Here is a 27,739-nt window from a genome sequence, read left to right as displayed (position 1 = left end):
ATACAGGGCCAATGTCAAGCCATTATAATTGCCATGCAAATGTCTGGAACTAATTAACTGATGGCTAAAAACAGTGTAAGACCTGCTCTCCATTAAGGAAATTTGCATGTATGCAACTACATCAATTTAGTTTGTGTTGCACCAGCATATCAAAATAAGCTATAGCAGTGTAAGCTTCACTTTGCACCACTGATGCAGGTCTACATTATGGTTTTGCACTTGTGATATAGTTTCACAGGTGTGAATTTCCTTCCTGCCTCAGACCTAAGTTACCTGTATGGGTAAATGAGGACTCAAAAGGGTGTAAGTGGTATAGCAGTGTAATGTGCACAGATGTGTCAATCAGTGGGTGTGCAGGAGTATAGCCAATTTACCACAAGTGTATAAGATAAAGCACTCACATAAGACTTTAATCTCTCACCTACCATCTTGATAATTTTAGTAGTTAGTACCTTTTTTGTTGCAAGCAGTGACAATGCTGAGGTAAATCCATGATTTGATTCAGAATCTGAATTTACTTTTGCAGTAAAAAAACTTTGAGTGTAAGGTATGTTTTTCAATTTCAGTATGAAACATGAGTGACTGAAAAACATGTAATGTTGCACAGAACTATAGGCCCAACTAGTGCAACAAAACAAAGGTACAATCGGACTAGTGGAAAATGCACAAAACTATACCCTAAATTTACCATATTTAAAATGGAAAAATGCAACTCAAACAAAAAACAACAACAAACCCTGGCATGACTGATTGACCTGTAGCACCCTCAGTGCTTTATTCATACTTACCTCCATGCAGTACCAGGAAATAGTAGAATAGTCAGCACTTAATTACTATAGGGCTTTTACTTTTTTAAAATGTTATGGTTGTGTTTCCACAGCAACAACATATTGCTAATGAGGCAAAGTTTCTTGGGAATTTCATGTCCACCATATGTCCTTTCTGATAACGCTGCTGTTTTTGTTATATAATTCAATGGCACCATTGTTGGGAATCAGCGTGAGAGTCCTAATGAAAATGCGTTTATTCATTAACATTTTACAGCTAATAGCTTATTCCCACTGTGTATCATTTTCTTTATTACTGTGCTTATCCTGAGATTATCAAGTGTGATTTGTGAAATTAAATCGGATTTTCTTGTTGCAGGTACTGTAGCTATAACTAAATGCAAAAGAAATGGAGGCTGCATTTATTTTAGTTTTAATGAATTAAACTAGAGCTAGAAGATTTACATATTTGTATTTTTATTTTGCAACTGTCGTGACTATAATTCAAAAAGATCTTTCCTTATAGGTCAGGTTCTGTAAACCTTTTTCATTTTTATAGTTCTCCTCTAGACTCTCTCCAATTTGTCCACAACTTTCCTAAAGCGTGATGCTCAGAACTGGAAAGACTCTAGGTGAGGCCTCACCAATAACAAGTAGAGCGGGACAATTACCCCCCATATCTTATATATAATACTCCTGTTAATACACTCCAGAATTATATTAGCGTTTTTTGCACCTGCATCACATTGTTGACTCATATTTAATTTAAGTTCCACTATTAATCTAGATCCTTTTCAGCAGTTCTACCACCTAACAATTTATTCCCCATTTTGTAGTTGTGCATTTGATTTTTACTTCCTAAGTGAAGTACTTTGCACTTGTCTTTCTTGAATTTCATATTGTTGAATTCAGACCAGTTTGCCAAGGTCCTTTTGAATTCTAAGCCTGTCCTGAAAGGTACTTGGAGCTCCTCACAGCTTGGAGTTATCTGCAAAGTATATAAGCATACGCTTCCTTTCATTGTTCAAGTATTTAATGAAAATACTGAATAGTACCAGATCCAGAACAGATCGCTGTGGGACCTCACTTGATACATTCTCCCAGTTTGACATTGAACCATTGATAACTACTTTTTGACTATGTTTTTTCAACCATTTGTGTACCCATCTTATAGTAACTTTATCTGGACCACATTTCCCTAGTTTGCTAATGAGAATGTCATGTGAAACTGTGTTAAAAGCCCTATTAAAATCAATAGATATCATATCTACTGCTTCCCTGCATCCAGTTGCCCAGGACCCCTGTCAAAGACGGAAATTAGGATGGTTTGGCATGATTTGTTCCTGACAAATCCATGCTGGCTATTTGTTATAAATAGGGCACTACCAAATTCACAGCCATGAAAAATGCATCATGGACCATGAAATCTGGTCTCTCCCATGAAATCTGGTCTTTTGTGTACTTTTATCTTGTACTATTGGGTAAAATCATACAAAAGTGCACAGTGTTTCTCAATCTGGGGGTCCCACTCAAAAGGGAGTTGCAAGGCTATTGTAAGCGGTGTATTGCAACCGTTCCTTTTGCACTGCCTTCAGAGCTGGGCACCCAGCCAGCAGCCACTTCTCTCCGGCCCAGCTCTGAAGGCAACACAGAAGTAAAGGTGGCAATACTGCAACCACCCTACAATAGTCTTGTGACCCCCTTTTGGGTTGGGACCTCCAGTTTGAGAAATGCTGAGTCTGGAGGGCTTCATATGTTTACATTTTGCCATTTTGAAATATATATACATATATATTCATTCTTTGTTACAACACCGTGAAATTTAAGATTTAAATATCTGAAACCATGAAATTCAAGATTTTAAAAATGCTAATGACCATGAAATTTATTAAAATGGACCGTGAATTTGGTAGGGCCCTAATTATAACTTTTTACAAACTGATTGTTTAATCATTTGTTCCAATATCTTTCCAGGTATTGAAGTTAGGCTGACTGGTCTATAATTCCCTGGGACCTCTTTCTTCCTCTTTTTAAAGATAAGTACTATGTTTCCCTTTCTCCAGTCTTCAAGGACATCACCCATCCTCCATGAATTCTCAAAGATAATTGGTAATGGTTCCAAGCTCATTTGGATCGGCTAGTTTTTTAAGTATCCTAGGATGAATTTCAACAGAGCCTGCTGACTTGAATACATCTAAATTACCTAAATATTTTTAACATGTTCTTTCTGTGTTTTGGCTAGTGTTTCTTCCCCCTTGTTGTTAATATTAATTCTATAAAATCCTTGCATGTGTATATATGCCTACCAAACTGAAGTTTCCACTTCATGCATCCAACGAAGTGGGTTTCTGCCCACGAAAGCTTATGCCCAAATAAATTTGTTAGTCTTTAAGGTGCCACAGGATTCTCCCTGTTTTGCTAAAAACAGACTAACATGGCTACCCTTCTGGAACTCATCAAATATTAATTATGTTGACTATCTAGGCACCATTATCCTTTTCAGTAAAGACTGAATATGCGTTAAGCACCTGAGCCTCCTTGATGTCATAAGATTTTAACTCTCCTTCCCTGCTAAGTAAAGAACCTACACTTACCTTGCTCTTTCTCTTGCTCCTAATTTATGTAAAGAATGACTTCTTAATCTCTTTTATGTCTCCTGTTATTTTGTAGTTGTTTCTTGTCATTTTGTGCCTTATCCTTTTTGGTTTTTGTCCCTACATGTTTGTTATTCTTTTGCATTCCTCCTTTGAAATTTATCCATGTTTCTACCTTTTGTAGGATTCCTTTTAAATATTCAGGTTATTAAAGTGCTTGTGATGGAGCCATATTCTTCCTAACTTTCCTTCACATTGGGATACTTTGCAGTTGTGCATTTAATATTGTCTTCTTGAGAAATTGTCAGCTCTCCTGAACTACTTTATCCACTAGATTTTCTACACATGAGCATTTACTCACCAGTTGGTTAAAGTCTGTTGTTTTGAAGTCCATTGTTCTTAAACTGCTGCTCTCACTCCTTCCTTTCCTAAGAATTGTGAAATCTGTCATGTCATGATCACTTTCACCCGAATTGCCTTCCACCTTCAGATTAGAAACCAATCGCTCCCTGTTGGTCAGAATCAGGTCTAAAATGGTTGTCCCCCTGGTTACCTACGCCACTTTTTGAAACAAAAAGTTGTCTCCAATACATCTTCCAGAACTTACTGGAAAATTTGTATTTTGCCATATTACTTTTCCAACAGATTTCTGGGTAATTAAAGTCCCCCATTATTATCAGGTTTTGTGTTTTGGATATTTCTATTACTTGTGCTAGAAATGTCTCATCCACCCCCTCTTTCTTATTTGCTGGTTTAAAGTAGACCCCTACCATGACACCACCTCTATTTTTTCCACTTTTATCTTTACCCAGAGACTTTCATCTAGTCTGTCTCTCACCTCCTGCTGGACCACAGAACAAGTGTATATATTCTTGATGTTTAATGCAACAGCTCCTCTTTTTTCTCCTTCCTGTCCTTCCTGAACAAGCTATACCTCTCTATACCAATATTCCAGTTGAGAGTTATCCCACCAAGTTGCCTCTGATGCCAATTAAGTCATAATTTAGCTTACAAACTAATATTTCCAGTCCTTCCTGTTTATTTCCCATATCTCTTGCATTTGTGTATAGACATCTAAGATGTTGAGCAGATTCTCCCACTGATTTCTGTCCTATTGATCCTATGACCCTATTAATTGTTGCGTTGGTGTGGTGAGATGCGCCTCCCCTCTTGGTCAGGTGGATCCCATCTCTTTCCAACAGACCTACTTCCCAGAACAGCATCCCATGGTCAAGAAAGCCAAAGCCCTCCGGTTGACACCATCTGTGCAGCCATGTATTCATCTCCAGGATATGAATGTCCCTGCCTGGGCTCTTACTCTCAACAAGGAGGATGAATTAGTACATGCCCATGCATCCCCAACTCCTTCATCCTCACTGTCAGAGCCCTGGAATTGGGGTCCAGGCAGGCAGCACATCCTTCAGGTCATTGTGTCAGGTTGGCAGATGGATGCCTCTGTTCCCTTCAGAAGGGAGTCCTTGACTTAGCACTTTATGTGTCCTCCTCTTGGGTGTGGTGGGTGTGAGTCTCCCAGCTTTGGGGGCAGGTGGCACCACCTCCTCAGCCACAGGGGTCTGCTCCTCACCTTCTGTTGCCAGTATAGCATACTGATTCTGCAATAGATGAGGGACCTGGATGGGGGAATGCAGCTGTGTCATCTGTATTCAGTTAGCATTTTCCATCCCAGATGTTTCCTTGTGTGTCCTGTCGATTAAGTCCTTGTGCTTCCAGGTTATGCAAATGAGCCATCTCATCCTGTAGCTCTCATACCTGCTTCTTGAGGGACTCCACCACCAGATGACACATGCACCAGGTGGTAATCCCTGCCTGGCTTTCATTCATAGGGACACACAGGTCTTATTCCCAGCAAGTCAAGACCAGGGCCTGGGTGGAAGCCACCAGGGTCAGGATGCCCCTGTCCGGCTAGGAGCCCCACAGGTTCAGTTAGAGGAAGAGGTGTTGGCAACACCCCATTTTTCTCCCATTGCAGGTTATTTCCTGTACAGTACCTGTAAGGTAAGGAAAGGTAAAGAAAACACCACATATCCCTACCTCCTTGCCGCCTTCTGCTGGCAAACTCCCTTAGTCTCCCAGCTATCTTCATCTTACCAGCCAGTGGGAGCCTGAGTGCTTTTTAAAGTTGGGATCTGACCTTTTTGCTTTAAATAACAACACATTTTCTGTCCTTAGTTTTCTTAATGCATACTTGCATGTGTGTTTAAATATTGAGCCAGTCTTAACTTTCCAAGTGGCCAAACCCCACAGAATAAATAGGTTTAAGGGATATCATCATGTAGTTTAAATACTCTCCCAAATGTTCTTAAATTTTAATAAGATTTATTACACTATAAAAGTTTTCATCGCATAGCTGGGAATTCCCCTATGCTGAGGTAACTGCCCTGTTAGGGCAGCCTTACAGCTTCTACACCAGTGGTCCCCAAATTGTGGAGTGTGCCCTCATAGGGGATGAAGAGGAACATTTGGAGGGGAAGGGGGTGCAGCGTGGCCCTGCCAGGGGAGAGAGTGCCACCAGCTTGTGGTCCCCAGCCTCACTCCTGGCCCCCAGATCCGCTCCAGCTCTGCTCCACCCCCAGGACAGTTCTGCCCTCATTCCCTCTTTACCCCTATCCCCAGTTTTGCCCCCAGCTCCACCTTCAGCCCAAGCTCCTCTGCTGAGCCAACTGTGCAGAAATAGAGCAGGGGCACGGACATATTACATTACTGGCAAAGGGGGTGCGAGTGGAATAGTTTGGACACCACTGCTCTACACCAACACGGCAGCATACAGTGCAAATATTTGGAATAAAAAATAGTATAAAGTGAACACTATACACTTTGCATTCTGAGTTGTAATTGAAATCAATATATTTGAAAAGTAGAAAGACATCCACAAATATTTATACTTTTAAATTGGTATTCCATTATTATTTAACAGAGCAATTAAAACTGTGAATAATCATGACTATTTTTTTATCCTAGTTAATTTGTTTTGCGTTAACTGTCACTTGAGTTAACTGCAATTAATTGACAGCCCTAAAATTAATACAAATATTGACTGTGAATGCCAAAAGGCGCATCAGTGTAACAGAGGGTGAGTGTCAAGTTTCACTGGGGATGCTGTGATAGGTATTAAGCCTCTGTGTTTTGTTTAATACCATCCAAATGAAAATACCATGAGTTGGCAAACCATGTGAAAATTAATAGCTCACGAGGGGAATAGCTCCAGTACATTTAGCAGAAGCAGACAAATTACTCTTGGAATGAAGCTTTGGTAATTTAGGTCCTATGAGGCCAAACTTAATCAGATCCCAAATTAATGAGGTCATGTGAACTCCAGGAAAGACACTGTGTCACATTCTGATCTCATTTACATCAGTATGTATCAGAAGTATCTCTGTGGGAGTTAATGGAAATGAGAATCAGGCCCACAAATGTCCCAAGTGTCTAATTACAACTGTATTGTGTTGGTTTTAAAAATTAGTTTTTCCTGGTACGCAATATTTTATTTTCACAGCTCTTTCCCGGGGTTTTGAGATTATCTGTGTACCTTTAGAAATATAAAACTGAAAGGAGAACGTACAGCAAGCACAACTGGAGAAGGCAGTGGATAAAATAATATTTTGTTCTATAGTAGCATGAAAGCACTTATATATCAATCTGTAAATGTAAAAGTAGTGAAATAAATTGCACTTAATTGAAACTATCACACAATAAACTTCTGTTCTTTACCAAGACTAATATTCTGAATTCTTGTCACATCTTTCAGACAGTTTGGAAGTTACTAAAAAGCTACATAACACTCAAATTTTGCTCATATGCCAGTATGAATCTGTAGTAACTCCATTTAATTAAGTGGAGTTACTTCACACTTACAGCAACGTAAATGACAACAGAATTCTGAGTAGCATTTGCCTGTTTTGCTACAATTGTGAAACTTTTCTCCACTGTGTTGCATCTTGTGTAGTCATTGACACCTGTGCAAAGGAGCTGTAAAACTTTATCTAGTCAGAATAATAGCTTTTTATAACCCCTTTACACAAATTTTAATGTGTGTTTGTGGGGTGTTCTCTAAGCTCAATGCCTGAGCTTCCATGTGTCTCTGTGTGCCCTCTCTTTCAAAATATCTGCTTTGGTGTTTTAAAAGGGCCAGAATCTACTGCCTTTGGATGAGACTCAAGCCCTCTCAAATCTCACTGCTCTCCAAAGGAGTCTCTTCCTTACAGTCCCTGACCAAGTCAATTAAAGAGGCAGTAAACATTCCCTCATCAGCACAATAAATCATATTAATTACCATCTTCCTTTCATGGTAAGCTTTCAATCTATTGACAGTCACCATTTGCACTGCTCTTCTGTCTGGAGTGGCTCAAGAGTGTGAATACCAACCTCAGGCAGACAGTTACACACCAGGGCACAAACCCTAAACTGGTTGTGAGTTCCATACTTAGATTTCACCAACCAACCTTTATGTGTGAACTTCTCAAGCACTAAAACAGCTTTAACATGGTGTCACAGACAATGCCCTTGGGCACTCCCGGCAAGCTTGCTTTTGTGGTAGATGATCCCTTACACCAAAAATCACGACAATATTCAGTTGACTCCTACTCCAAAAGTACCAGTCACTTACATCAGTTCAATTGCACCTTCGAGCTCAAGCCAAAGACAACATTTTTAGCTAATCATGTATTAAACTAATGAAAGATTTCTTAATTAAGAACAAGTAATGAGTTATTTACAAGGTTAAAGCAGGTAAACATACACACACAAACAAGCTGCAGTTTTAGGTTAAAAAAGGTAAGAGAAGCTTATGTAATAAGCAAGCGCTAGCTGTGCTTTAGGGCTAACCCAGTTGAGGATTTCTTGCTTTTGCTAAGAAGTCTTTGCCCCGCAGAGTTCAAGCAGCATAAAGATGTAGTTTCTTCCTGTCAATGACTTTTAATTTCTTCCCCCAGAGTTCAAGCTGCTTGGATAAGTCCCCTTGCAGGGCTCCTCTTCATGGGGGAGTGGAGGGAGAGCCATCAACAAAGTCTTTTGTTCTCTGATGTTCCAAATAGCTCCTTTGGTTTCAATGGGCCTTCTTGTGGGCAGGCCCTAACACCTACTGTGGTAAACTAGTAATTCACACTTGGCAGTGCTGCTCTCCTGACTGTGTGGGTTTACAAGTTCAGAGCAAACACTTTTACACTCATAAAGCAAGCACTTAAATATGACCTTGTAACATGAGATACAGACATTACAGGTAAGATTAATGCATCCAGCAATTTACAAGCATTTCATAAAGTCTAAACACAGTTTCATAAACCTAATATTTATTTTAACAATACCATCCCACAGGTGAGCCAGACTGTTTTCCAGCTATGCACCTGTCAGTTTTCAGTTGAGGCTTAGGGGCCTTGGCATGTCTTGGCACCTGGTCTGCCAGTGTCACAATTGGCATCTGTGCAAAGGATGTGTACAGCTTTATCTACTCAGAATGGTAGCATTTTATAACCGCTTTACACAAATTTTAATGACTACACAAAGTGCAAAGCAGTGAAGAAAGCCTAAAATGAAACGGTTGAAACACAGAAAGGAAAGTTGGCCACAGTTGACCCTATGGGGTCTCATTTTAAGAGAGACTGTGTATTTTGTCTCCCTGTTCATTACTCCTGGTGTTGTATCCATCAGAAGAGCAACTCTTAGAGAGCAGTTGAGAATTATTGCTACCTGCCAACTCAAGAAAACTACTGTAGTTTTATGAGTGTGATTCCATTGATTTTGATGGAATTACTCTTGATTTGTGGCAGCATAAGCCCTGGTCTACACTTACCTGGCGATTCGGCGACAGTCGATGGGAGTTACGCAAGCTACTCTGCATAGCTTGTGTAACTCCTGTTGACTGCTGTGCTTCCCTTCTGCACAATGTCTTCAGTGCACTGCGCCAACGGGAAGTGAGAGGCTATTAGCTTTCAGCTATAGAAAGATGGGTAGCCTGTCGTCTTGACAACAAAGCTACATCTCCAACTACTGACTACGTTTCCACCACAATTGCTTGGATGTATTTTTCCCTTTTATTTAACATTAGCAAAAGGCAGATGGATATCTTGCCTAACCACTAGTAGCTGCTGAAACTCTGAATGTGCAATGCTGAAAAATCCTTTCAGTGCAGCGCTTACACTAGAGAATCTTTGTACAGGTTTTGAACAGCACTTATCGCTGTGCTGCAGAACATGGGAGCCAAGTCATTTACCCTTTTCAAGTTTGAGATAAAGTTTCTCCTCTTTGAACCCACCTGTAGGTCTCTTATCTGCAAGGTAGATTTTTGTTGCGTATTCTGAAACTTATTCTGCACAGAGAACTCCCAGGGTATGTCTACACAGTAACACCCCACCTCCCGTAGCAGCAAGTCTCAGCGCCCAAACTTGGGGGGCTCCTGTTGCGGGGCTAAAAATAGCAATGTGGGCTCAGGCTCTGGCACCCTCCCACCTCGCCAAATCTCAGGATCTGGGCTCCGGCCCAAGCAGAAATAACATTTTTAACCCTGCAAGCCCAAGTCACCAAGGCCACGTAGGCTCTGAGGGTTTTTCTTTATTTATTTTCTTGCTGTGTAGCCATACCCTCAGTGCTGTCAACGGATTTCAAATTCCACCAAATTCACAGCTTGATGCTGTGCATGCAGAATATGCCATACAAATTCAACCGGAAAAGATGAACTCTGTCTTGGAGACGTGGGACACTTCAATTCATACTACCCTTTTGTCTGCTGTAAAGCTACCCTGCCTGGCTGCTTGTGGGAGGAGGACGTCAGCTCCCTAAGCTCTCTTCTTCCCTCCAACCCTCTATGATACAGTCCATATTTTCAAGAGAGCTCAGCTTCAATTTAAGCACCAACATAGCGGCCAGATATTCAAATATCAGCATGCAGAACGGCCTCATTGTAAGTGCTGAACACTTGAAAATAAATAATAATTAGGCTCTGAATACTTCTGAGAAAGTACGGCCCCAGTGCCTGATCCAAATTCCATGGCGATTAATGGAAATCCTGAGCTATGGGATATTTGGCTGTGTAGCACTTTCAGTCTCTCCTGTCTGAAGCTATTCCACTTTGGCTAAATAATTAAAGAATCACTGGAGCAGGAAACCTGGGTCTCCTACATGGGAGCCCGAACCAGTGTCATTCTTACTTGCACTCTCTTGCTGGCCCAGTGACTGTTTAAGTACAGTAGCATCTGAGTTATGGACACCTTGGGAATGGAGGTTGTTTGTAACTCTGAAACGTTCATAACTCTGAACAAAACTTTATGGCTGGTCTTTTAAAAGTTTACAGCTGAACATTGACTCAATACAGCTTTGAAACTTTACTATGCAGAGGCAGAATACTGCTTTCCCTTTACATTTTTAGTAATTTATGTTTAACACAGCATTGTACTGTATTTGCTTTTTTTTTTTTTTGTCTCTTGCTGCTTGATTGCGTACTTCCAGTTCCAAATGAGGTGTGTGGTTGACTGCTCAGTAACTCTGGTGTTCATAACTGTGAGGTTTTACTGAATTTAATTCACAGTGGGATGCCTTCACCAGGAGACCCTGAGAAAGACCCAGCTGTTCAACTTTAAATAAATAATTAAATATTAGTTGAGCCAGGAAAGGAGTTAGAATGACTCTCTATCCTAGTGGTTAGGGCATTCAACTGAGAGGTGACCAATTCCTGGTCAAATCCTGTCTTCCTCTCAGGAGGAGGCAGGAGTTGAAGCAGGAGTTTTCCACATCCTGGATGAGTCCTCCCCTGGCTCCTTTGTGGAGTTAGGTGGCCTGTAAGCATGGGTACCAGACTGAGCCCCGCATGTGATTTGGACAGCTGAATACTCGTCTACCGCTGCTCCATTAATCATACGCAGAGATAGGTGCTCCTTGCAGCCTGAGCTCAATCTCCAAGAGAGGTGCAAATCTTAACATACACCCATCTGATCAGTGTCGCCCACTGATTAGCTTAGGTGGCTCCCTGTCTAGTGTGCAGCCTTATGGATCATATTCTAAGACACTTAGTTCTCTCCCTTAATTGTCTAGGAGTCTAGACACCACCTAACTTAGGCTTTGTGGATCACAGTGGTGTTCCTGTGATTTTCTAGGTACCTGACAGTTAGGCATCGCGATGCTTAGCATCTCAACACTTAATCCCCTTTGTGGATCTGGGCTCAAATACTCTGGGGGCTTATCTTCACTTACCTCTGAGATTCGGCGGCAGTCGACTGGAGATACGCAAGCGACGCAAAAAACTTGTGTAACTCCTGTTGACTTTTTTGCTTCTGTTCTGTGCGCCGTCTTCACTGCACTGTGCCGACGGGAACCGCGTTCCCGTCAACGCAGCGCTACGCCACTTGAGAAGGTGGTCTTAATACGTCGATTTCTAGATTGACTGAGCGGGTCTTCACTGATCACTCAGTCGATCCAGAGAAGTCAATCTGACAGCGGCGAATTTGCCGCCGTCAGTGAAGACATAGCCTCAGATATGCACAATTCCCAGATGGAATGGGTTGGAGGAAAGAGTGTGCCCTTTAATTTCACAAGAGCTCGCTATGTACTAGCCAACCAGTGGATTATTTCTAACTAACGCGTCTCTGTTTAACATAATAAAACCCTTTGTACTCTGTTTTATATAATGTATATCCCAGCAACCCGATGTGGCTACAACAACACTGTATTAACAAATCAACGAATTCCCCACCTCCCAATACTCATGCCTCTTCCCAACCCCCCGACTACTTCCCTGGCAGCTTCCCAGGCAGATGGCACACTGGGGATGAGTCCAGTGATAAGTGTTGCAGCACAGTGAATGTTGGCCAGCTAACACAAAAAGGAATCCCTTACTGTGTCTCTGCCCCTGGCAACGGCAGAGCTGTCCCCGGTGCCTATCCGACATGATGGCCTGGAGACGTCTTGGCTGGCTGTCAGTAGGCTGTGCCAGGTTCAATCTTGCCACGCTGGATGCTGATCTTTGCAGGGCTGGAACTTCCTCACCCATGCATTAGCTCACAGAGCAGTTCAAAGATTCCCTCTGTGGATAGGGGGAGTTAATTTAGACTTTCTGAGCTATTCTGCATTTCTCTGACTTCCCAAACTCAAATCTGAAAACTGAAACTAAAACTCGTCTCTTTAACTCTGTCTACACTCACATGCCCATTCGGTTACTAGACCGTGTGCATGCTTGCATATGTTCGCTGAAAGAGTGTCTACATATGATCTGCTGGATATGGATATAAAGCCATGGACATGCAAATGCTCCTTTCAGACCGCCACTGCTGTTTTGTGACATTAAAACTACCCTTTCACGTGGTACACTTCACAGGGAGACACTCAAAGCACCACTTTGCTATGTGTTGTTGGTTTTGTCCCCTGTTTTCACACATTTGCCAATGACAGTTCCTGCTCACGTTTCTCTCTTGCCACACTAGGTGGTAGACATGGAGTAATTGGATTATGGATGATTTTGTTCTGCTCCTGCTTCTTATTGTGTAACAAATGTTTATATGGTGGAGTAGGTGGATCAGCAAAATGCCAGATGGAATTTACAGGTGGAAGATGGCTGAACTTGAAGGGGCAAGACCATGCATTCAGGCCTCATGGAACAGACATGGGAATGCTGGTGGATCGTCACTTCTGGTGTAGGGGAACCAGCCTAGTGTGGTGCAATTACATCATTTTGGAAACTGGGGATGACACGCAGTGGCTTCAGAACTTCCAAATGATGAAAGACACCATTATGAAGTGGTGTGATGAGTTTGCAGCAAAAACTCCAGCTCCAGAACGCTTAATTCTGGGAAGCCATACTGGTGCAGAAAAGGATGGCTATTGCCCTGTGGAAGTTGGCAAGACCTGACAGTTATCAGTCAGTTGCAAACCCCTTTGGAGGCTGGAATATCCACTGCCAGGCTCATGTTGTGCAGGTTTGTGAGGAAATTAGCACTGTGCTTAACCCATGGGTGGGTGCCATAAGCAAAGTTCTGGAAATAATCACTTGATTTCAAAGACTGGGATTTCCAAACTGTACTGGGACTCATATACCAATACTTTGCCTACCAAAAGGGGTGAGTTAGAATATGAACTGAAAAGTTTACTATTCACTTGTTCTGCAAGGCTTGGTGGAAGTGGGAAAGACTGGAAAGGTTCATTACTCCAGGGTGCCAAGGAGATCAGAATTGTACTTGAAGGGGGGGAGTAGGAACTTTATTGATATGGTGTTGTATTGTGTGACTGTGCCAACTGTTATTTTGGAGGACCCCCTGCATACCACTCCTAACTTGGTTCATGAAACCATATCCTAACAGCAATAGCCCTGGAAAAAGGAAATTCAAGTACAAGCTCAGTAGCTGCAGATTGATAGGCTTCAATCTCATTGGGGCTGCCTACACACCTGGCTGGGTGACAGCATGGTCAATGCCATTCACATAATTGTTGCATGTGGCATATGCGCTAATGTTTATGAGGGTAAAGGTGAGTGCTTCCATCCCAAGTGGGCATTGGAAAAGGCAATGCATGTGGGGGCATGAGGGGGTCACGTGCCCCTCTCCCCAGATTTGCAGCTTGTCTTGTACTGAGCATGCTCAGTCCTGCTGAAGTCAGCTGCCCTCACTCTGTTCACCCACTGTTGGCAGACACTGGTCAACTCAGTACAGGACAAGTCTCTTTTACAAACTCTATAAGGACAGTCTGATCCTACTCACGTGCACACTGGTCCCTAGTTCTCAGCAGGCAAAGGAAAATCAGGGATGCCATATGTGCACACACCTTGGCGCAGCAGGGAGGCAGAGGGTGACATGTACCTGTGAGGAGGGACAACTTCACACCCTGTACAGCTGCTGAAAAAGCAGACGAAGGAACATTGGCACATACCTGTGGGGCTACATTGCTTTGTGAGGGTTTTGTTCCCCTGTAGCCATCAATTATTAGCAATTCATTCCTGTGACTATTTGCTCATTAAAGACAATTACAAGAGGGTACTCTGGGCTAACACCTTAAGGGATAGGCTTATGCTGCAGAAGAGTTGTAATGCCAGCTGTGTGCAATGCTTTTGTCTCAAACTTATTTATAAGCCTCTGTTATCGAAGTGCATGTGATCTGTCTTAACTACCTTATCAACATTCGGGGGTTATTATGAATGTGTGTGTGTGCGTGCACGCGCACCCATTCTTTTTTCCCCACCATTTATTGTCAACAATGCTAACTGCACTTAGTGGCTGCTCTGGAGCACTACTTGCTACTAAGGTTGAAACTGGTCAAGGTTTGGGGGCAGGAGAGGGTCATTCAACCATTGGGTAGTGGCAGATGTCTATATTGTTACTTTAATTGTGTTTTGTTTTTCTGCATGTGAACCAAGCTATAAAGATGTTTATCTGCCCTGAGATGTGAATTCTGCTGCTTTTAGAATTAGCAGTGCTTTCTGTGAGCATATAACAATGCACTTTCCTCACCCCTCCTGTGTATTCTTGGGACTTTGGATATTTCTTAACCTGGTGTGTGTGTGGGAAGGGGGTTGTGGGTGTGTGATGGACAGAAAAGTGCTTGGAGTGTGATAGCATCAGATGGTTATACCATTCCAGTTCATGTGCTGTGAAAGGTGGGGCCCGTTCCCAAACCTGAAGTCATCTTATGTTCATCATACTTAGGAAGGAGAGTCCATCTCAAGCCAAGGAAACTCTAACATTTATTAAAAGTAGTTTATGGAATGTGTAATTGAAATATTTTACAAAGGAAATGTAACCCAACAAAACATAATGGGACGGAATGTGTGAACAATGGCCTTATGTTAATATCTCTGAATCCATCTCCTTGCTCTCCTCTGCCCCCAACAAGGGGAATGGCTGGGGAAAATTGTTTTTGGGGACAACTGGAAGTGTCTCCAGCACATAGTTTGGGGCCAGGCACTTAGGGGGCTTCAGAGACTCCCACAGACTCAGCGTTCCCCTTCCTCAGAGGTTCCCGCTGTGAGGGGTTTAAGGTGTGGATGGGGGATATGGTCTCTGGTCACTTGGGGAGGGGGTTGGGTCAGCACCCTGGGAGGGCGTGAAGGAGGTGTTACTGGTCCATGGAGAAGTGCAATGACCATGGCAGCAGTTGGGCCCTGAACTCATTCAGCCACTAGTTCTATCAACTTCGCCATCAGGGAATGCTCTTGTCCCCCATGGTGTGACTTCTGCTCCTTAGAACAGTTCTTTAGTCTCTCTTCCTACTGAAGATCCCACCTTCCCACCCACTGAGAAACTCAAAATGCTCCTGGTCCCTCCTGTCCATACCCATGAGCAGATCCTCCTCCTCCATCTCAGTGTGTCTCTGCTGTTTCTGGGATGCTGCTCCTGCCCTCCCAACAGAATGGCTTTCCTCTCCAGAGTTGAAGGTCCTGCCAATTCAAAGGCAAGGGTAACGTTATTTTTTATTTTCCTTTGGCACAAATTGAGAAATCCCCCCCCCCCCCCATTCCATGCAATAACATAACTTGGCTGTAGAAGGACACATTATATTGACATTTTTCAGCATTCCAGGATGTAGCTGTTAGACAATCCTTGGTTCTCAGACAACTTTTGCAGCCCCTGAGGAAGGAGCAGAGACTACTGATGGTAAGAGACATGTACTAATTCTTTTTCAAAATTAAAATGTTCATAGTTTCTCAAATGGGGATGTGTGTGGAGGTCAGGATGGTGGGGAGAGGGATGCAGTTCATTCCTGGGCTATTTTACCACTTTGCAATTACTTCTTCAAAGGCTGGCCAACGTTTGGAGAACATAAAGGTTTTTCAAGCTACCAGAATGGGAAGGAAAGGTGGTTTTGCAGTCCTGGAGAGGCGATCTGGCAGTCTATCCCAGAGAGACATTTCTGTAATGGCCACCCCTCTACATATTGCTGAATTGAGGGTGTTGGTCAATTACAAAGGTGGACCAACCAGATTTTCACTGTTATTAAACCTCACAATGCTGGAATTTCTGCTACATCAGAAATTTGCTGAAATATGCTTACAGGATTGGGAGGGAATTCAAATGGAATCCATCCCTTCCCAAACCTAACCCCTCCTCCACCTCAGCCCAAGTATCCTGGGAAATGTTGTCAGAGGCTCTGGTAGCGTTATTGTTGTGGCACATAGTGTAGGACCACCTAGAGGCTTAGTCTGTCACTCTAGATGCTGGCGAACTCCAAGTGGGGGTTACACAGAATTAAAGGAGTCATTTTTTCCCCATCTTATTGTCACTCAGTACTAATGAAAATTATTTACACCTTTCATTATATTTGTATATAGTACATTACAGAATATGGGCTCAGTTATGGCCCTTGGCCTTACTGGGGAGAAGAAGGAATTGCACTTCCTGAATGTCATTGTCTGTAGGTATTAGGCCACATTCTCAGTTTATGTAAATTGGCATAGCTCTATTGACTTCAGATTAGACCATCTGAGGATTTTGCCCATTATGCCTCTAAAAAAGTAGAAGCATTGTGGGAAAGTGATAAAAGAACCACCACTACATACTTAATAGAGTCAAAGGTGGCTGACTGGGTAATATTGTATGTGTGAGATCTTATTGTTTGGAAGGCTGCCTTTGCCAGGATTCCCTAGGCAGTTGTTACCTTGATAGACCAGATAACACAGTGATGGGTTTAGCAAAGAACATAGACAGGCAGGCAGATTGACTGAGTATGAGTATTATAGCATGAGTTTGGCACTTCAGGTGAACTTTTAATTCAGCAGCAAGATTATGGATAGTTAGTTACACTGGTAGCTATTTACTCACTTTTTCTCTTTCTTCCTTGTTTGAAATCTGGCAAAGTTTTAAGTCTGATTTTCAAATGCTCTGTTTTTCAGATGGCTTACTGGCTGTGTGCTTAAATGTCTTCTATAAAAGGACTGTGCGCGGAGCTATTAGACACAAAAAAAGCACATGGACTGGTTTAAAGCTCACCTGATTAATTCCTTGTGCTAATCTTCCTTTAAGGAGTTTAAGTGGAAGAGCCTTTCCATCTCTGATTCTGAAAATTCTACTTAAGCACGTAACTGAGCAACTCATACATGGGAACACCCTCAGAAGAGGCTGCACACAATTAGACATGCAATGATATGTCATCATCGCATCCATCATATTGGCTGCACTCACTGGCTGCGCTGCATGACAGCCCTCAATCTTCTACAGAAAACATATTTTAGAAAATGCATTGCCTACTCGTCGTAACTAGCCATTTTTGTAGGCGATTAAAGAACAATGGCCAAATTCTGCCCTCAGCGTTAGTGAGAGAACACCATAGACTCCCACGTGTAAAGGGATTGGGCATGGGAGCAGAATCTGGCCCTGAAAGCACATGAAAAGGGACAACATTCTGGTAGGAGATATGTGAAATATGGTTGTGAGACATTTGAACATTTTTTTTTTAGTGTTTATATATGGTGCTAGTTAGACAGCAGTGAAAAATGATGCAAATTATGTATCCATAGAAGTGTTAAAGCGGGAGTAAAAGCTTTCCGACACTTCTCTAACTAAATGCTGATCAGAAGCAACCATTTCTAGAAAGGAGAAGGAACTTCCTTGCTTGTTAGATTCTGCTTACAGAGTGAATGATTTATTATTTATTTGTCATTAAGGGGCTAGATCCTCTGCTGGTATAAATTGGAGTACTTCCAATGAACAGCCACCAGTTTACACCAAGTGAGAATCTGGCCTAATGTCTTTACTCACAGATTTAAAAGTAGGCATTTTCAACTTCTTTTACCTAATTTCATGCCTACTCAAACACAGTGGGGTTGCAAGTTTAAGTCGAACAGAATGTTATTAGTGTTGGGTTCACCATCCCTTTGGGAAAGCCAAAAAAGAGCAGAAACCAAAAAGACTCCTCCCTCCAAAAAACCCCAAAATCTGTGGCTGGCAGAATGAAAAACACAAAAAGAGTGTTTTTAAAAAAAAAAGAGAGAGAGAAAAAATTCAAATAAAAAAATCTAGAGTGTGTGTGTGTGTGTGTGTGTACATGTACTCAGGGCCAAAAAGTTCAGCATCCAGCATCTCCCATTGTGACATTTAATGCTAATTTTTCAAAACAAAAAAAGAGTCAGCAGCTAATGTTTAATTAAAAGCTAGTCCATAAAACACAGACTTGTGCCTGCATAGCTTTTGCAGACTGTTCTTCTACCCCTAACACTAGTTCACAATGAAGACTTCTCCTTAGCTTAATACAATCATTAAAAAATAAAATGAACTATATCTGAAGAAAAGCTGTGGGTTGTAAAATGTCACTGACTTGACTCAATTGCAAAAGTAATTTGCAAAACATTGAACTTCAGGAGTCTCTACCCTGCCTATTTTGAATACCTGCACAACCCATTTGGGCCTCTCTAGGCTAGGAGATAGGTACTCAATTTGCCATCACACTAAGTGTCAAAAGGAGAGTTCAGCATCTGGTAACATCTGCTTTATATAGAGCTAGAAGAGTTTCTTTCCTCTGATGCTGGTTCTATGAAAAATCAGCCCTCTTATCTGTGCTGAATCCTATCAGGGATGCTGGCCCTAGCAGATGTGTATTTCTGGGAATAGTGGCATGCCAGACTTTGTTACATGATGAGTAACTGCTAGTGGCTTTTCCCACTTTCTTTGCTGGTGTAAACAGGGAGTTAATCTGGCATCAGTCATGAAAATACCTTCCTTTCCATAAGTCCTAAAGTTCATCTTGTACACAGGGAAGCTGAATGTTTTGTTTAAATAACAGAAGCCACTGGATGAAAGCCAGAATGGTAAAATATTGATGACAATCAACATTTTGGAATCAATGTTATTTAACTTTTTGCCAACTTCTTGCTTTGAGAAAACTGTTTTGTTTTTTTAATTTAAACCTGTAACCTTATTTTTAGACAATTTCTAATTAATAATCCTCATCTCTTTAGAAGACTAAGTCAAGGCGAGAGAGATTTCTAACTATGATCTGGGAATTTTAAGAGTACTCGTTTTTAATTAACTCATCATCTGATTTGTTCACATGCAAACCAGCTCTGGACAATCAAGAAATTCTCCTTCCATGTAAGCACCTCAGGCCAAGGAATTGGTTTATGTCATATGATTACTGCTGTTGGAGGGGAAGGGGTTGATACAGCTATTTCACTCATTAATTACTAATCAATTTGAAATGAAATGTTATACAGAAGGAATTAGGGAGTGGTTTTTTTTCTCTTTACATTGATTTTGGGGAGAAAAAAGAGCTGTTGTGGAAAGTTTGGGATTTTACCCTGATAGACAAAATAAATTAATCTGTTTTATCCCAGAACCTTTTATCTTCACTTAAGAATGCAGACCATAGATTAACCAATTCTTCTCTTTCACTCTTCATAGTATTTCACTGTCTGTCAGTCAAGCTATTGAAATTAATTCCAATGGCCTTGATTGAGCATATTTAATCCTCATAATTGATGCTCTTTGCACATTTCCTTTCTCCTCAAGATTTTTTAAGGTAAGCTCATTGGGCAATGAAAGCCATCTGAACTGAGGAGAAATTTTAATTAGCTAATATGCGCTAGGTTTTTTTCCAATATTTTTCCGAATTCAAAATTATTCAGTTAGTATAATGCTGTTGAAAGTGACATTTTTCAGACTGAAGTTCCATCAAACAATACCCATGTCCATGACATCTTCTTTTTGTGTCCCATCTTTATGCGGCTCATTTGCACAATGACATCTCTTGGAAATGTATCTCTTTTCACTATAAAGAAGAGTTATATGGGAGGCCATATATTCAAGTTGAAAAGACCAACTATAAAATCATAGAAGTTAGAGAAAGAAAAGACCTATACAATTGGTCTGCTGGTCCAGGGTTTCTCAAATGTTTTCATAGTATGGACTTACACAACTATTTAAAAAGGTATTGAAAGTTAATGGGATTTTGGCACCTAATTCACTTAGGTGAGTCTGTAAATCCCTCTAGGCATATATCTGAATCTTTAGGTGCCGAAGTGCCTTTGTAAATCTGGCCCCACATCTTAACAGAGAGATTGTCCTGTGGTCAGTTCCCCCCTCATTTGCAGTTAAGTGGACAGCCTCTTCTTCCATTGACTTTCCCACAGCTGTACTCTCCCTCTCATTCACAATCACCTAACATCCCTGTGGCAAGGACAGCAATAGCTTAAACAGCAAAACAACATTAGGGAATGCATTTATGTATATTTACCTACCTTTAGCAAAATACGGCCATCATTTTAAAATGTAGGTGCCTAATGTTAAGTATGGATTTATTTTCCTACAAGCTGCCTGGTTTTCACAAATGCTGAGTGTCACGGATCCACAGGATTGGTGCTATGGCCCCAGCTTTGGAAGTCTCTAAGGGGAGCCCCTTCAGTGTGCCAGGCCTGCCTAGAGTGCTACTCTTCCTCCAAGGTAAGCCAAGCACCTTCATCACCTCCTTAGATTGGATCTTTGGGCCTTCAGTACTTCTGCTTCACAGAGTGAGCTCCGTCAAGTAAGTCCACCTGAGACAGACACCTGCTGGATATATGCTTGTATACTCTTCAGGAATTAAGGCACCTCGCCCAGCATTTGCAGTGGCACTCAAATAGTGTTGTCCAATCAGTAGGATTTACTAGTGAGTTGGACCACAGCCTAGGAAGTCTTTATATTAGTACTGAGAACTGAAGATGAAAGCATAGTCCATTCTGGTTAGCCCAGAGCCCAGCCAAGCTACAGGGAATCCCTTGGTTCAAGTTCTGTCTCTCCATCTGGCCTCCTTCATCAGACTCCACGTGAGAGTCCCTCCTCCTTCCAGCCACCAGCTCTTATCCCCCCACCTCATACCTCTCCAGTCCTTTCTCGAGTTAGGGATTGTTATTCAGCAGCCAGAAGGAGAGGTGGAGAAGTCCATATTCTTCTGGCTTATTGGTTGCTAGATGTTAATGTCCTGGCAATTGGATTTGCCACTGTCTTATGTTCCATTGCTATGGAGACTAAGGAGCAGATAGCTAGGCAACAACCACCTCTCAGTCTGGCCTGGAAAGGAAACAGTTCCCTTCCTTTCACAGGGTAACAATGGAGCACAGAGGGGGAAACTGAGGCACAAACAGGATTGATAAAATATTCCCACTTAGTTACATGAGTATCCACAACGTCAAGTGAGATAAAATGTTTGTTTTTTTGGAGGGAGTGGGGGAACATTACAGTGAGCCAGATCCTCAGCTGCTATAAATCATGGTAACTCCATTGAAGGCCCCAAAGAAATCAATGGTCTGTAGATTTATACAAATTGAGGATCTGATACAATATTCACTTTTGCCCTTCATTCAATCTCCGCACTTTTCCCTCACTCCAGTCAGTTTAGGATTGTTCTTTACAGCGCAGTGCCTAGTACTCTGGCTTTACAGTTTTAAAAGGGTCAAGCAATTAAATCTTCTCCTCTTATCCTGCAGGTACAGCTTAATAGACCTCACAGTTAGAACATTTAGTCATATGTTCAGCCAAACAGTCCTCTGTTTAATTTTCTCCCAGGACACTGAACTGTACACCTTGAACACTCTAAGTGGCACCTCAGCCCCCTTGGCGCTTCGTTTCAAATCCCAGAACCTCCATGTTACCTACAAAGATTGGTATATCCAGATTAGTGTAACTGGAGACCAAAGGCCAGTGTTCCCAGGAGGGACTGTTATGGACAGGACACCAGTGGAAGGAACAGGGAATGTGGTGGTGAGTTCAGCTGGAAGCAATTCAACGACATGTACAGAGCAGTCTGTGTGGTTTAATAAAGTTTCAGTTAGCTTAATCTGCATTCAGCTTTAGTCCTTCTGAATAAAACAAGTGGGATATTTTTACTAGCCTGTATTAGTGTGGCTGCACAATATTTCCCTCTGCTGGTTTCACTGTCAAGTGGATTTTATATTTGCAGGCCCTGCTCTAAGTGCAGTTTAATAGGAGCAAGGGTGTAATTTCAGGAGCCCAGGATTGCTTGGTGGGCACTAAACAGCCTTCCTTCCTAATGTAAGGTAAAAAGGAAGACCAAGCGCTCTTGTTTTGCCTTTTTGGAGGGCAGGGGAGTCTGTAATTTCAGCTGGTTCTGCAAGCCATAATTTCTTGTTATTTGTTGTCTGTTCTACCATATTGTTTTCCTTCTGTATCAGGAAGGAAAACCCTCACACTGATGGCATTTGTCTATTTATAACATAACAACTTTTTGAATGCCACATCTTAGTGCCAATATTTCAGGGAATGTTATAGGCATCAGTGGCATTGATTTTGGTGAAAAAAAATCAGAAAAACTAAAGGTGGCCAATGGGAGGATACACAGAGCCACTGGCATCTGATTAGCACAGCCACAACTTCAGGCACCTCTGTGGTTGTCTATAGTTGAGAGAACTGATTGATGGACGCCATTAACACTTTTGAACATAAATGTAACCCTTCTGCCCTGGGGAGTTGACAGCAACAAGGACCAGGTATGATATCTAGGGATTCCTCTTATCAACACAGAGAAGAACTGGCTCAAGCCCCCACCCAGTAACTGGGGAAAATTTACCACCACAGGCACCTGTAAGAGGTAATACTTCCCCACACAAGCACTGACTCTGTATATACCAAAAGAGGACATTTAAAAAAAGGGAAAGGGAGCCAAAGAGTTTGGGAAAACACCACAACCACATTCAAAAGCATGCAACCATAAGCAAAAAACCGTACCCCCCCCAGTGTGTTGAGCAGTGTCTTTTGTCTCCGTTTCCCACCTTGTGGTGGGAAAGTCCAAAGAATGAACATCCCTTTAACACTTCACTCCCTTCTCCCTTTGCTGCACCTCACTCACAGTTGGCTGTCCTTGTTCAGCAAAGATTCAGAGTTCAGAGATGTGTTCACAGGGATTCACCTCCCACCCCAGAAGTTCAGCGTCTTGGTGGTCACTGTGCACCTCTGTAACTGCTGTTTGCTGCTGCCTCCACTGCTGGTCCCATGCTGCTACTGTTGCATGCTTACTGCTACTTCTGCAATGCCATGATCTGAGGTTCCACTGCTTAACCCAGGTCTTTAGTGATTTCACTGGGTAGCAGGAAACTTCACTGCCAGTTACAGCATCTGTATTGTCTTTCATTTCACCCATCCATACATTGGGTCTAAGGCATAGCACTGAGAGATGCTTGTCAGTTCTGGTAATCACTGAACAGAAACAATGACTCATTTTAGTCTAGTCAGCTCTGTCTTTAAGAGTAGAGAGGAAGTTCAAATGCTGTCCAGGCCTCTTTAGGCAGAATCCACAAGAGGCATGATGATCTTTGTTTGCCACTATGGCAATTGGGAGATTGTGATATTGCAGGATAGTAAAATTCACCAGAAGGGACTTGTGGTATTTGCCTCAGGGGTACTTTAGCATTCTTAATAATGATGGTGGTGGAGTGTTGGCTGCTTTAAGGTCCAATCTAGGTGATAGGCCATGGTAGGTGGAAGACTAAGGTTGTTCAAGATCAGGCCAGAGGGGACCTTGGGCTTTCCTTATTATCATTTGCAATAAGGTATGTCCTATTGTCAGGTGCCCGAATGCAGCTGACTGTTACTGAACGAATTCTTCTTTGTTTTTCCAGGGGTTGTTATTACATTCAGTACATTTGTACTCTGTATGTCATTTTACTGACCAGCGCATGAGCATTGGCATCCTTGGCAATTTCTGTGTGAACTAAAAAAAGGTTGTATTGATTTAGCTGGCTTGTCAGTGAGAGTCCATACTGAAGTTCTGTCATGTTCCTGATGAGCTAACATTCACCTTGCAATTTAATTGCTTTGTGGCTATTCTAAGGAGATATGTTTTGACACAAGACCTTGTTTTGAATTCAGTTATAGCATACCACCAAGACTTTGGTTTTGTTGGAAGGATATGGTGATATTCATTTAGAAGGGGAGGGGGGCAAATATTCACAGTTTATATTCACTTCACGGCAAGGTCAGGCTCCAGTTTAAGATAGAATTTCCTTTTTCCTTACTGTTACATTACCTAGATATAATATTTCTTTCACCACAACGGTGCTGGTATAAATTTAGTCACTGAGCCAGAGAGAGAGGGAGAGATTCTATAGCCCATCCTGGGAGTTGGGAGACCCAGGACCCAATCACTCTGCTCTAGTGAGTCTTTACTTAGTTATCCAAAGTAGAACAGCTTCAACAAGAGAGATTGAGGAAGCCCCATCTCAGAATATTCTATAACTTAGTAGTTAGTGCAGTGCCCTGAGAGCTGGGAAAGCCCTCTTCAAATCCCTTCTGCCCTCACTGAGGGAGAAGGGGGAATTGAACCTAGGTCTTCTACATCCAAGGTGAGGGTTCTAATCACTGGCGAAGAGTTGTAAGATGGGCATCACCTTTAGTAGTTTTTTTTGTGTGGAATAAAAAAAGGCAGGCACCTAACTCATTCTCACAAAATACACTTAAGCCATCTGGATCCAAGACAGAGGTTCTGGGCTGTGAATCACTGGTAGAGATAGGGCCTGAGTTCAGGGAGGAGCCTATCTCTGTCAGAGGGGTGGAGCTTAGGACACTCCTCTCATCCTCATCTGAGTGGCTAGTTTAAGTGGTTTCCTGTTTAGGCTCCTTAAGCCGTGATTCATAAAAGCCATCTGTCCCCATTCATCATTGCTTCACTCTGACACGTCCCAGACAGCAATCCCAAAACACAAGGAAATGGAAGTAAGATGTGCAGGTAGGTGGTCAATCAAAATGTGTAATAACCACGAACCAGTTAAGTTAGCAACAGTCTGAACAAACATAGCCCAAATGGTATGCAGTAGCAGGCCTTGAGTAACTGCACACAGCCAATTCTGGGTGCATACACAGAGGAACTAGAACACTGAGTTCAGGAAGGCAGTGGAACTAATAATCCTAAATCACTGAGGCACATCTGAAAATTTTACCAATGGCCTCTAACTGCAAATTCTAGCCTAAATCTCTTAACCCCATGTAGTGAGTGGGTGAGGCCTCCCTCAGAAACTGACAGGGAGAAACAGGCTGGGCCTGTGGGGGCGGAGCCAGAGATTGCCTGGCTGCCTGCCCGGAAGCAAGGGGGCAGGACAGGAAGTATAAAAGAGAGGGCCAGGAGATCAGTTGGTGGCCAGCTCCTGGACGGGAAGGTGCCAGTGAATGAGCAGCATGTGGCCTGGGGCCCTGAGGTATCCCCGGATCTGACCACCCCGCCGGACCCGGTGATCCAGAGGGGCCAAGACCTGGAGGAGCTGCTGGATGCAGATGAGGAGGAGGTGGCCATACCGGGGCCAGACATGGAGGAGTTGCCCTTGGAGTTGCCAGAGGACGACGATGAGTTGAGGGCCCTGACACGGCCGGACCTGGAGGAACTGCCCCCGCCGACCTCCCCAACGAGCTGCCTGACCTACTGCCCCCTGATGATATCGAGGGGTTCTGCAACCTGCCCCTGGGAACCTACCCTGACAAGATCGACTGTACGGTGGCACACCAGGTACCTAAGGGAAAGGGGACAGGAAGTAGCCCAGGGGAGGGGCCACCCAGTCCGGGGACTGGAGAACTGGACAGTGAGTCAGTGTGTTGTGGTTGGAATCCCGCTGACTCCGTGGCATACTCCCTGCCACGGCTAGGGAACTGGACTGGGATGCAGTGGAGTCAGGTGGGCCTGCATCCCCCTCCTCTTTCCCTGACCACCCCGCCTGGGGCCTCTGAATGGTGTACTGCCCTGTTTGGGGTGCTAGACTGTTGGAATTTGGGCTATCGCCTTTGGGCTGCCCGGCCCGAGCCCGGAGACTGTTCCCCTGCCCCAGGGAGCCGGAGCAGGATAGGAAGTGGGTGTGGCCTCCCTCCGAAACTGACAGGGGGAGATGGCCACCCATCCTACACCCCATTTCTAAATTCTTTTCCAGGCATCACTATCCTTTTCCAGGCACCACTACCTATTTAGCTTTCTTTTGCTCCTTTAGTGGTGTGTGTATATATGTGTGTGTGTGTGTATATATATATATAATATTGTGACAGGGTTAGACCTGATGGCTACAGGAGGGTAGTAGAGGGGGTCTATATTAGCCCCAGAATGAGCAAATCCCTGTTCCCTGGGTGATCCAGCTGGGGCTACTCTGGGGCAGTTGGGCCAATTAGGCCAGCTGAGGCCAATCAAGGAGCTTGCTCCCAGTAGTTAAAAGCCTCCCTGTCAGGCAGACAGGGGCAGCTGGAAGGGAGTTAGGAGAGGGAGTAGAGCAGAGCGGAGCGGAGCGGAGCGGAGCAGCTACAGGATTTGGAGCAACCACTGCCACATAGTAAGGCCCCAAAGGTACCAGAGACGATCGGGGTACCTGTCTGGCTGCGGCCGGGGACCCAAGGCACAGGCCTGAGGGAGAACCCCTCCCCACCCAGTTCTGGGAAGCAGACGGCGAGCAGTGGGGCCAAGGAGAGGCGACCCAGGGAAGGAGTAAGTCACGGACGTTTGAAGGCTACTCCACACAGGGTCCCTGGATCGGGGCCTGGGGCAGAGGGCGGGACCGGGCCACCCCCTGCTCCCCCTCCCCACGGTGCGCCGTGGTCGTGGCCGAAGAGGGCACCGTACCCAAGAGAGGGCTAGACTAGCCGCCCCCGCTACAATATATATATATATATATGCATCATGTTTATCATGTGCCTTGCATGTGTGCTCTATGTAAAATACACAATATCCAAAAAATAAGTATTTACAAAATATTCCAGTGACATTGGAAATATAAATCTTTTTACATTAGCCAAATGTGTCACATAACAACAACATTGTAGAAGTACATTACTGGTGAAGAATATATGCAAACAGGGAATTTTCTACCATTTAAGCAATCTGGCAGTTATGGATCCTTGAGACTTTCTGGGAATGAATGTTCTAAATTAAGAATGAAAGGGTTCCATATTTTCTCAGAGAACTTTAAATAGAAAAGTACATACACACTGTTTCTGACATTGTTGCAAGGATAAGTGTCCCAAAATGTTCTTTCAAATAACCTTGTTTATGTTCTGAAACAAGTTGAATTTCCTTCACAAGCAAATGAAAATACACTGTGTACTACTGTATGGATTTCTGCTGAAATAATAGTGTGTGAGAGAGGATTCTGCTAATGTGACTTCTCTGAAACAGTGATAACTTTTAATAGAAAAAAATAATGGTATTTGAGACTATGTACAGAAAGTTAGTAATTTCTACCTTGAATTGCCAATCTTTTCCTTTAATTTTTTGCTGAAGATATATGTCCATTATGTTAATAATTTTTGGAATAAAGCTTTCCACATTTGTATTGTATTTTGTTTACTGAACAAAGAAAAACAGTATCTCATGATTCTTGTACACTTGTGTGATAAGACTAAATTTAAATGTAGGTACTTTGGGCCAAATCCTGCAGACGTGGGGAAGATAATGGGAGTTTTGTCTGATTAAGGAATGAATAAAGCACTGCAGGACTGGACC

The sequence above is a fragment of the Emydura macquarii genome, unplaced genomic scaffold (assembly GCF_026122565.2).
Source record: "Emydura macquarii macquarii isolate MOO-44397 ecotype Brisbane River unplaced genomic scaffold, CSIRO-AGI_Emac_v2 contig_3517, whole genome shotgun sequence".
Lineage (NCBI taxonomy): Eukaryota > Metazoa > Chordata > Testudines > Chelidae > Emydura > Emydura macquarii.
Note: the sequence above shows the minus strand (reverse complement) of the source record.